This window comes from Lathamus discolor, unplaced genomic scaffold (genome assembly GCF_037157495.1).
Source record: "Lathamus discolor isolate bLatDis1 unplaced genomic scaffold, bLatDis1.hap1 Scaffold_70, whole genome shotgun sequence".
NCBI classification, from domain to species: domain Eukaryota; kingdom Metazoa; phylum Chordata; class Aves; order Psittaciformes; family Psittacidae; genus Lathamus; species Lathamus discolor.
In genome coordinates this window covers 525,340-537,450 of record NW_027069385.1, presented here as the reverse complement: position 1 = coordinate 537,450, position 12,111 = coordinate 525,340, and positions in this window count along the sequence as shown.

Here is a 12,111-nt window from a genome sequence, read left to right as displayed (position 1 = left end):
CTTTTCAATGCAGAACTTTGCGTTTCAATGCGAAACTTTGCATTTCAATGCAGAACTTGGTATTTCAATGCATACCTTAACCTTTCAATGAGGATCTTTACCGTTTCATAGCAGAACGTATTGTTTCAATGCAGAACATAGCGTTTCATTGCAGAGCTTAGCGTTTGAATGCAGAACGCAGCGTTCCAATGCAGAACTTAGCATTTCATTGCAGAGCTTAGAGTTTCAATGCAGAAATTAGCGTTTCAATGCAGAATCTACTGTTTCAAAGCAGAACTTTGCGTTTCAATGCAGAACTCAGCGTTTCACTGCTGAACTTACCGTTTCAATGCAGAACTTTCCGTTTCAATGCAGAACTTGGCATTTCAATGCATACCTTAGCCTTTCAAGGCGGATCTTTACCGTTTCATAGCAGAACGTAGTGTTTCAATGCAGAACTTAGCGTTTCAAAGGAGAATTTATTCTTTCAAATCAGTCCTCAGTGTTTCAATGTAGGACTTTAGGGCTTCAATGCACAACTTCGAGTTTCAATGGAGAACTTCGCGTTTCAAAGCAGAACTTAGCGTTTCAATGCAGAACCTACGCTTTCAATGCAGAACTTAGCGTTTCAATGCAGATCTTAGCGTTTCAATGAAGAACTTATTCTTACAATTCTGACCTTAGCGTTTCAATGTAAAACCTAGCGTTTCAATGCACAACTTTGAGTTTCAATGCAGAGCTTACCCTTTCAACGCAGATCTTTATCGTTTCAATGCAGAATGTAGCGTTTCAAAGCAGAACTTATTTTTTCAATGCAGACATTAGCGTTTCAATGTAAAACATTAGAGTTTCAGTGCACTTCACGTTTCAATGCAGAACGTAGCATTTTAATGCAAAATGTACCATTTCAAAGCAGAACTTGTTGTTTCAATGCAGATCTTAGCGTTTCAATGATGAGCTTACCGTTTCTTGTGAGAACATACCATTTCATAGCAGAATTGACATTTTCAATGGATACCTTACCTTTTCCATGCATACCTTAGCTTTTCAATGCAGATCTTCACCGTTCCAAAGCAGAACTTAGCGTTTCAATGCAGACCTTAGCTTTTCAATGCAGAACTCACCGTTTGAATGCAGAGCTTAGCGTTTCAATACAGAACTTAGCGTTTCAATGCAGTACATAGCGTTTCATTGCAGGACTTAGCTTTTCAATGCAGAACTTAGCATTTCAATACAGAATCTACCGTTTCAAAGCAGAACTTTGCATTTCAAGGCAGAACTTACTGTTTCAATGCAGAACTTTGCGATTCAATGCAGAACTTTCCGTTTCAAGTGAGAACTTGGCATTTCAATGCATACTTTAGCCTTTCAAGGCGGATCTTTACCGTTTCAAAGCAGAACGTAGCGTTTCAAAGCAGAGCTTAGCGTTTCAAGTGACAAATTCCCGTTTCAATGCAGAACTTAGCGTTTCATTGCAGAGCTTAGCGGTTCAATGCAGAAGTTACCGTTTCAATGCAGAACTTAGTCTTTCAATGCAGATCTTTACCGTTTCAAAGCAGAACGTAGCATTTCAAATTAGAAGTTATTTTTTCAATGCAGACATTAGCGTTTCAATGTAGAACTTTAGAGTTTCAATGCACCTTATGTTCCAAAGCAGAATGTAGTGTTTCAATGCAGAATGCACCGTTTCAAAGCAGAACCTGTTGTTTCAATGCAGATCTTAGTGTTTCAATGCTGAGTTTACCATTTCAAGTGAGAACATACTATTTCAATGCAGAACTGACCTTTCAATGGATACCTTAGCGTTTCCATGCATACCTTAGCTTTTCAATGCAGATCTTCACCGTTCTGCATTGAAATGCCAGGTTCTGCATTGAAACGGAAATTTCTGCATTGAGACGCTAAGCTCTGCATTGAAACCCTAAATTCTGCATTGAAAGGAAACGTTCTGCATTGAAACGCTAAGGTCTGCATTGAAATGCTACGTTCTGCTTTGAAACGCTACGTTCTGCTTTGAAAGGGTAAAGATCCGCATTGAAAGGCTAAGGTATGCATTGAAACGGAACATTCTGCATTGAAACGCTAAGGTCTGCATTGAAACGGAACATTCTGTATTGAAACGCTACAGTCTGCATTGAAACGGAAAGTTCTGCATTGAACCGCTAAGCTCTGCATTGAAACCATAAGCTCTGCATTGAAACACTAAGTTCTGCTTTGAAACGGAACATTCTGCATTGAAATACTAAGTTCTCCATTGAAAATTCAATTTCTACAGTGGAATGCTAAGTTCTGCTTTGAAACAGTAAGTTCTCCATTGAAACGCTAAGTTCTGCATTGAAACACTACGTTCTGCTTTCAAACGGAACATTCTGCATTGAAACGCAGAGTTCTGCATTGAACAGCTACTTTCTGCTTTGAAAGGGTAAAGATCCGCATTGAAAGGCTAAGGTATGCATTGAAAGGCTAAGGTATGCATTGAAATGCCAAGTTCTGCATTGAAACGGAAAGTTCTGCATTGAGACTCTAAGCTCTGCATTGAAACCCTAAGCTCTGCATTGAAACACTAAGTTCTGCATTGAACTGCAAAGTTCTGCTTTGAAACGGAACATTCAGCATTGAAATACAAAGTTCTCCACTGAAAATTCAAGTTCTACATTGGAATGGTAAGTTCTGCTTTGAAACAGTAAGTTCTCCATTGAAACGCAGAGTTCTGCATTGAAACGCTATGTTCTGCTTTGAAACGGAACATTCTGCATTGAAACACTAAGGTCTGCATTGAAAAGGAACATTCTGCATTGAAACGCTAATGTCTGCATTGAAACTCAAAGTTGTGCATTGAAACTCTAGGTTCTACATTGAAACGCTAAGGTCAGAATTGAAAGAATAAGTTCTTCATTGAAATGCTAAGATCTGCATTGAAACGCGAAGTTCTGCATTGAAACTCGAAGTTCTGCATTGAAGCCCTAATGTCCAACATTGAAACACTGAGGTATGCATTGAAATGCCAAGTTCTCATTTAAAAAGGAAAGTTCTGCATTGAAAAGCAAAGTTCTGCAGTGAAACAATAAGTTCTGCATTGAAATGCGAAGTTCGGCTTTGAAACGGTAGATTCTGTATTGAAATGCTAAGTTCTGCATTGAAATGCAAAGTTCTGCTTTGAAACGGTAGATTCCGTATTGAAACAGTAAATTCTGCTTTGAAACGATTAGTTCGGCATTGAAACTGTGAGTTCTGCATTGAAAAGCTAAGCTCTGCATTGAAACTCTTAGTTCTGCTTTGAAACGCTAAGATATGCATTGAAACAACAAGTTCTGCTTTGAAACGGTACATTTTGTATTGAAATGCTACGTTCTGCATTGAAACCTGAAGTGCATTGAAACTCTAAAGTTCTACATTGAAACGCTAAAGTCTGCATTGAAAAATAAATTCTGCTTTGAAACGCTATATTCTGCATTGAAACGATAAAGATCGGCAATGAAAGGCAAAGCTCTGCATTGAAACTCAAAGTTGTGCATTGAAACGCTAGGTTCTACATTGAAACGCTAAGGTCAGAATTGAAAGAATAAGTTCTTAATTGAAATGCGAAGTTCTGCATTGAAACGCTAAGTTCTGCAGTGAAAGCGTAGGTTCTGCATTGAAACGCTAAGTTCTGCATTGAAACTCGAAGTTGTGCATTGAAGCCCTAAAGTCCTACATTGAAACACTGAGGACTGATTTGAAAGAATAAATTCTCCTTTGAAACGCTAAGTTCTGCATTGAAACACTACGTTCTGCTATGAAACTGTAAAGATCCTCATTGAACGGCTAAGGTATGCTTTGAAATACCAAGTTCTGCATTTAAACGGAAAGTTCTGCATTGAAACGCAAAGTTCTGCAATGAAACGCTGAGTTCCGCATTGAAACGCAAAGTTCTGCTTTGAAACGGTAGATTCTGTATTGAAACGCTAATTTCTGCATTGAAACTCTAAGCTCTGCATTGAAACGGTAAGTTCTGCATTGAAACACTACGTTCTGCTATGAAACGGTAAAGATCCTCATTGAAAGGCTAAGGTATGCATTGAAATGCCAAGTTCTGCATTGAAATGCAAAGTTCCGCATTGATACGCAAAGTTCTGCATTGAAAAGCTGCGTACTGCTTTGAAACGGTAAAGATCGTCATTGAAAGGATCAGGTATGCATGGAAAGGCAAAGTTCTCACTTGAAAAGGAAAGTTCTGCACTGAAACGCAAAGTTCTGAAATGAAACGCCAGGTTCTGTACTGAAACGCAAAGTTCTGCTTTTAAATGGTAGATTTTGTGTTGAAACGATAAGTTCTGCATTGAAATGCTAAGTTCTGCATTGAAACGCTAAGTTCTGCAGTGAAACGCTAAGTTCTGCATTGAAACGCTAAGTTCTGCAATGAAATTCTAAGTTCTGCCTTGAAACTGTATGTTCTGCCTTGAAACGTAAGCTCTGCAATGAAACGCTAAGTTCTTCATTGAAACTGTATATTCTGCATTGAAACACTAAGCTCTGCTACGAAACGCTAAGTTCTGCATTGAAACACTACATTCTGCTTTGAAACGGTAAAGATCCGCCTTGAAAGGCTAAAGTATGCATTGAAATGCCAAGTTCTCATTTAAAAAGGAAAGATCTTTATTGAAAAGCAAAGTTCTGCAGTGAAACAGTAAGTTCTGCATTGAAATGCAAAGTTCAGCTTTGAAACGGTAGATTCTGTTTGAAATGCTAAGTTCTGCAATGAAATGCTACATTCTGCATTGAAACGATAAAGATCTGCAATGAAAGGCTAAGCTCTGCTTTGAAACTCAAAGTTGTGCATTGAAACGCTAGGTTCTACATTGAAACGCTAAGGTCAGAATTGCAAGAATAAGTTCTAATTTGAAACACTAAGTTCTGCATTGAAACGCTACATTCTGCTTTGAAATGGTAAAGATCTGCATTGAAATGCTAAGGTCTGCATGGAAACTCAAAGTTGTGCATTGAAGGGCTAAATTTCTACTTTGAAATGCTACTTTCTGCATTGAAACTCAAAGTTCTGCATTGAAACGCAAAGTTCTGCATTGAAACGCTAAGTTCTGCATTGAAACGCAAAGTTCTGCATTGAAACGCTAAGCTCTGCAATGAAACGCTAAGCTCTGCATTGAAACTCTAAGTTCTGCTTTGAAACGCTAAGATATGCATTGAAACAACAAGTTCTGCTTTGAAACGGCACATTTTGCATTGGAACGCTACGTTCTGCATTGAAACCTGAAGTGCATTGAAACTCTAAAGTTCTACATTGAAATGCTATGTTCTGCATTGAAATGCTAAGTTCTGCAATGAAATGCTACATTCTGCATTGAAACGATAAAGATCGGCAATGAAAGGCAAAGCTCTGCATTGAAACTCAAAGTTGTGCATTGAAACTCAAAGTTGTGCATTGAAACGCTAGGTTCTACATTGAAACGCTAAGGTCAGAATTGAAAGAATAAGTTCTTCATTGAAACGCAAAGTTCTGCAATGAAACGCTGAGGTCTGCATTGAAACACAAACCTCCGCTTTGAAACGGTAGATTCTGTAATGAAACGCTAATTTCTGCATTGAAAATCTAAGCTCTGCAATGAAATGCTAAGTTCTGCATTGAAACACTGCGTTCTGCATTGAAATGCTAAGCTCTGCAATGAAACGCTAAGTTCTGCATTGAAACGGGAAGTTCTGCATTGAAACGCTAATCTCTGCATTGAAACGCTACGTTCTGCTTTGAAAGGGTAAAGATCCGCCTTGAAAGGCTAAGGTGTGCCTTGAAATGCCAAGTTCTCACTTGAAACGGAAAGTTCTGCATTGAAACGCTAAGTTCTGCTGTGAAACAGTTAGTTCTGCATTGAAATGCAAAGTTCTGCTTTGAAACGGTAGATTCCGTATTGAAACAGTAAATTCTGCTTTGAAACGATTAGTTCGGCATTGAAACTGTGAGTTCTGCATTGAAAAGCTAAGCTCTGCATTGAAACTCTAAGTTCTGCTTTGAAACGCTAAGATATGCATTGAAACAACAAGTTCTGCTTTGAAACGGTACATTTTGCATTGAAACGCTGCGTTCTGCATTGAAACCTGAAGTGCATTGAAACTCTAAAGTTCTACATTGAAACGCTAAAGTCTGCATTGAAAAAATAAATTCTGCTTGGAAACGCTACATTCTGCATTGAAACGATAAAGATCTGCAATGAAAGCCAAAGCTCTGCATTGAAACTCAAAGTTGTGCATTGAAACGCTAGGTTCTACATTGAAACGCTAAGGTCAGAATTGAAAGAATAAGTTCTTCATTGAAATGCTAAGATCTGTATTGAAACGCTAAGTTCGGCATTGAAACGCGAAGTTCTGCATTGAAACTCGAAGTTCTGCATTGAAGCCTTAAAGTCCTACTTTGAAACACTGAGGACTGATTTGAAAGAAAAAATTCTCCTTTGAAACACTAAGTTCTGGATTGAAACACTGCGTTCTGCTATGAAATGGTAAAGATCCTCATTGAACGGCTAAGGTATGCATTGAAATGCCAAGTTCTGCATTGAAATGGAAAGTTCTGCATTGAAACGCAAAGTTCTGCAGTGAAACACTGAGTTCTGCATTGAAACGAAAACTTCTGCTTTGAAACGGTAGATTCTGTATTGAAACGCTAATTTCTGCATTGAAACTCTAAGCTCTGCAATGAAATGCTAAGTTCTGCATTGAAACGCTAATTTCTGCGTTGAAACGTTGAGTTCTGCATTGAAACGCTAAGTTCTGGATTGAAACACTACGTTCTGCTATGAAACGGTAAAGATCCCCATTGAAAGTTTAAGGTATGCATTGAAATGCAAAGTTCCGCATTGAAACGCAAAGTTCTGCATTGAAAAGCTGCGTACTGCTTTGAAACGGTAAAGATCCTCATTCAAAGGCTAAGGTATGCATGGAAATGCCAAGTTCTCACTTGAAAAGGAAAGTTCTGCATTGAAATGCAAAGTTCTGAAATGAAACTCCAGGTTCTGTATTGAAACGCAAAGTTCTGCTTTTAAATGGTAGATTCTGTATTGAAACGATAAGTTCTCCATTGAAATGCTAAGTTCTGCATTGAAACGCTAAGTTCTGCAGTGAAACACTAAGTTCTGCATTGAAACGCTAAGTTCTGCAATGAAACGCTAAGTTCTGCATTGAAACTGTATGTTCTGCATTGAAACGTAAGCTCTGCAATGAAACGCTAAGTTCTTCATTGAAACTGTATATTCTGCATTGAAACACTAAGCTCTGCAATGAAATGCTAAGTTCTGCGTTGAAACACTAATTTCTGCATTGAAACGTTGAGTTCTGCTTTGAAACGCTAAGTTCTGCATTGAAACACTACGTTCTGCTATGAAACGGTAAAGATCCTCATTGAAAGGCTAAGGTATGCATTGAAATGCTAAGTTCTGCATTGAAATGCAAAGTTCCACTTTGAAACGCAAAGTTCTGCATTGAAAAGCTGCGTACTGCTTTGAAACGGTAAAGATCCGCATTGAAATGCTAAGGTAAGCATGGAAATGCCAAGTTCTCATTTGAAAAGTAAAGTTCTGCATTGAAACGCAAAGTTCTGAAATGAAACGCCAGGTTCTGTATTGAAACGCAAAGTTCTGCTTTTAAATGGTAGATTCTGTATTGAAACGATAAGTTCTGTATTGAAATGCTAAGTTCTGCATTGAAATGCTAAGTTCTCCAGTGAAACTCTAAGTTCTCAGTTAACTCTAAGTTAAGGCTAAGGTATGCATTGAAATGCCAAGTTCTCATTTAAAAAGGAAAGTTCTGCATTGAAAAGCAAAGTTCTGCAGTGAAACAGTAAGTTCTGCATTGAAATGCAAAGTTTGGCTTTGAAACGGTAGTTTCTGTATTGAAAAGCTAAGTTCTGCATTGAAATGCTAAGTTCTGCAATGAAATGCTACATTCTGCATTGAAACGATAAAAATCTGCAATGAAAGGCTAAGCTCTGCTTTGAAACTCAAAGTTGTGCATTGAAACGCAAGGTCCTACATTGAAACGCTAAGGTCAGAATTGCAAGAATAAGTTCTAATTTGAAACACTAAGTTCTGCATTGAAACGCTACATTCTGCTTTGAAATGGCAAAGATCTGCATTGAAATGCTAAGGTCTGCATGGAAACTCAAAGTTGTGCATTGAAGAGCTAAATTTCTACTTTGAAACGCTAAGTTCTGCATTGAAACACTACGTTCTGCTATGAAACGGTAAAGATCCTCATTGAACGGCTAAGGTATGCATTGAAATGCCAAGTTCTCACTTGAAACGGAAAGTTCTGCATTGAAACACAAAGTTCTGCAGTGAAACGCTGAGTTCTGCATTGAAACACAAACTTCTGCTTTGAAACGGTAGATTCTGTATTGAAACGCTAATTTCTGCATTGAAACTCTAAGCTCTGCAATGAAATGCTAAGTTCTGCATTGAAACGCTAATTCCTGCATTGAAACGCTAAGCTCTGCAATGAAACGCTAAGTTCTGCATTGAAACGGGAATTTCTCACTTGAAATACTAAGCTCTGCATTGAAACGCTACGTTCTGCTTTGAAAAGGTAAAGATCCGCCTTGAAATGCAAAGGTGTGCCTTGAAATGCCAAGTTCTCACTTGAAACGGAAAGTTCTGCATTGAAACGCTAAGTTCTGCTGTGAAACACTTAGTTCTGCATTGAAATGCAAAGTTCTGCTTTGAAACGGTAGGTTCCGTATTGAAACACTAAATTCTGCATTGAAACTATTAGTTCGGCATTGAAACTGTGAGTTCTGCATTGAAAAGCTAATGTCTGCTTTGGAACTCTAAGTTCTGCTTTGAAACGCTAAGATATGCATTGAAACAACAAGTTCTGCTTTGAAACAGTACATTTTGCATTGAAACGCTGTGTTCTGCATTGAAACCTGAAGTGCATTGAAACTCTAAAGTTCTACATTGAAACGCTAAAGTCTGCATTGAAAAAATAAATTCTGCTTTGAAACGCTACATTCTGCATTGAAACGATAAAGATCTGCAATGAAAGGCAAAGCTCTGCATTGAAACTCAAAGTTGCGCATTGAAACGCTAGGTTCTACATTGAAACGCTAAGGTCAGAATTGAAAGAATAAGTTCTTCATTGAAATGCTAAGATCTGCATTGAAACACAAAGTTCTGCATTGAAAGCGTAGGTTCTGCATTGAAACACTAAGTTCTGCATTGAAACTAGAAGTTGTGCATTGAAGCCCTAAAGTCCTACATTGAAACACTGAGGACTGATTTGAAAGAATAAGTTCTCCTTTGAAACGCTAAGTTCTGCATTGAAACACTACGTTCTGCTATGAAATGGAAAAGATCCTAATTGAAAGGCTAAGGTATGCATTGAAATACCAAGTTCTGCATTGAAACGGAAAGTTCTGCATTGAAACGCAAAGTTCTGCAGGGAAACTCTGAGTTCTGCATTGAAACGCAAACTTCTGCTTTGAAACGGTAGATTCTGTAATGAAACGCTAAATTCTGCATTGAAACTCTAATTTCTGCATTGAAACTCTAAGCTCTGCATTGAAAAGCTAAGTTCTGCATTGAAATGCTAAGTTCCGCTTTGAAATTATGAAGATCTGCAGTGAAAAGCTAAGGTATGCATGGAAACGCTAAGGAATCCTTTGAAAAGGTCAGTTCTGCATTGAAATATTATGTTCTCACTTGAAATGGTAAGCTCAGCATTGAAACAACAGGTTCTGCTTTGAAACAGTACATTCTGCATTGAAACACTACATTCTTGATGAGTATCATTTTCAATTTCAATGCAGAGCTTAGCGTTTCAATGCAGAACTTAGGGTTTCAATGCAGAATTTAGTGTTTCAATGCAGTACGTAACGTTTCATTGCAGGACTTAGCATTTCAATGCAGAACTTAGCATTTCAATACAGAATCTACCGTTTCAAAGCCGAACTTTGCATTTCAATGCAGAACTTACTGTTTCACTGCAGAACTTTGCTTTTCAATGCAGAACTTTATGTTTTAAATGAGAACTTGGCATTTCAATGCATACCTTAGCCTTTCAATGCGGATATTTCTCGTTTCAAAGCAGAATGTAGTGTTTCAATGCAGAAATTAGCGTTTCAAGTGAGAAATTCCCGTTTCAATGCAGAACTTTGCGTTTCAATGCAGAACTTTCCATTTCAATACAGAATATACAGTTTCAATGCAGAACTTAGCGTTTCATTGCAGAACTTAGCGTTTCAATGCAGAACTTAGCAGTTCAATGCAGAACTTAGCATTTCAATGCAGAACTTGGCATTTCCATGCATACCTTAGCCTTTCAATGAGGATCTTTACCGTTCTAAAGCAGTACGCAGCTTTTCAATGCAGAACTTTGCGTTTCAATGCGAAACTTTGCATTTCAATGCAGAACTTGGTATTTCAATGCATACCTTAACCTTTCAATGAGGATCTTTACCGTTTCATAGCAGAACGTATTGTTTCAATGCAGAACATAGCGTTTCATTGCAGAGCTTAGCGTTTGAATGCAGAACGCAGCGTTCCAATGCAGAACTTAGCATTTCATTGCAGAGCTTAGAGTTTCAATGCAGAAATTAGCGTTTCAATGCAGAATCTACCGTTTCAAAGCAGAACTTTGCGTTTCAATGCAGAACTCAGCGTTTCACTGCTGAACTTACCGTTTCAATGCAGAACTTTCCGTTTCAATGCAGAACTTGGCATTTCAATGCATACCTTAGCCTTTCAAGGCGGATCTTTACCGTTTCATAGCAGAACGTAGTGTTTCAATGCAGAACTTAGCGTTTCAAAGGAGAATTTATTCTTTCAAATCAGTCCTCAGTGTTTCAATGTAGGACTTTAGGGCTTCAATGCACAACTTCGAGTTTCAATGGAGAACTTCGCGTTTCAAAGCAGAACTTAGCGTTTCAATGCAGAACCTACGCTTTCAATGCAGAACTTAGCGTTTCAATGCAGAACTTAGCGTTTCAATGAAGAACTTATTCTTACAATTCTGACCTTAGCGTTTCAATGTAAAACCTAGCGTTTCAATGCACAACTTTGAGTTTCAATGCAGAGCTTACCCTTTCAACGCAGATCTTTATCGTTTCAATGCAGAATGTAGCGTTTCAAAGCAGAACTTATTTTTTCAATGCAGACATTAGCGTTTCAATGTAAAACATTAGAGTTTCAGTGCACTTCACGTTTCAATGCAGAACGTAGCGTTCCAATGCAAAATGTACCGTTTCAAAGCAGACCTTGTTGTTTCATTGCATATCTTAGCGTTTCAATGCTGAGCTTACCGTTTCTTGTGAGAACATACCATTTCAAAGCAGAATTGACATTTTCAATGGATACCTTAGCTTTTCCATGCATACCTTAGCTTTTCAATGCAGATCTTCTCCGTTCCAAAGCAGAACTTAGCGTTTCAATGCAGAACTTAGCTTTTCAATGCAGAACTCACCGTTTGAATGCAGAGCTTAGAGTTTCAATACAGAACTTAGCTTTTCAATGCAGAACTTAGTATTTCATTGCAGAGCTTAGCGTTTCAATGCAGAACTTAGGGTTTCAATGCAGAATTTAGTGTTTCAATGCAGTACGTAGCGTTTCATTGCAGAACTTAGCATTTCAATGCAGAACTTAGCATTTCAATGCAGAATCTACCGTTTCAAAGCAGAACTTTGCGTTTCAATGCAGAACTCAGCGTTTCACTGCAGAACTTTGCGTTTCAATGCAGAACTTTCCGTTTCAAGTGAGAACTTGGCATTTCAATGCATACTTTAGCTTTTCAAGGCGGATCTTTACCGTTTCAAAGCAGAACGTAGCGTTTCAAGGCAGAGCTTAGCGTTTCAAGTGACAAATTCCCGTTTCAATGCAGAACTTAGCGTTTCATTGCAGAGCTTAGCGTTTCAATGCAGAACTTACCATTTAAATGCAGAACTCACCGTTTCAATGCAGAACTTAGCCTTTCAATGCAGACATTTACCGTTTCAAAGCAGAACTTAGCGTTTCAATGCAGACCTTAGCGTTTCAATGTAGAACCTAGCGTTTCAATGCACAACTTTGAGTTTCAATGCAGAGCTTACCCTTTCAACGCAGATCTTTATCGTACCAATGCAGAATGTAGCGTTTCAAAGCAGAATTTATTTTTTCAATG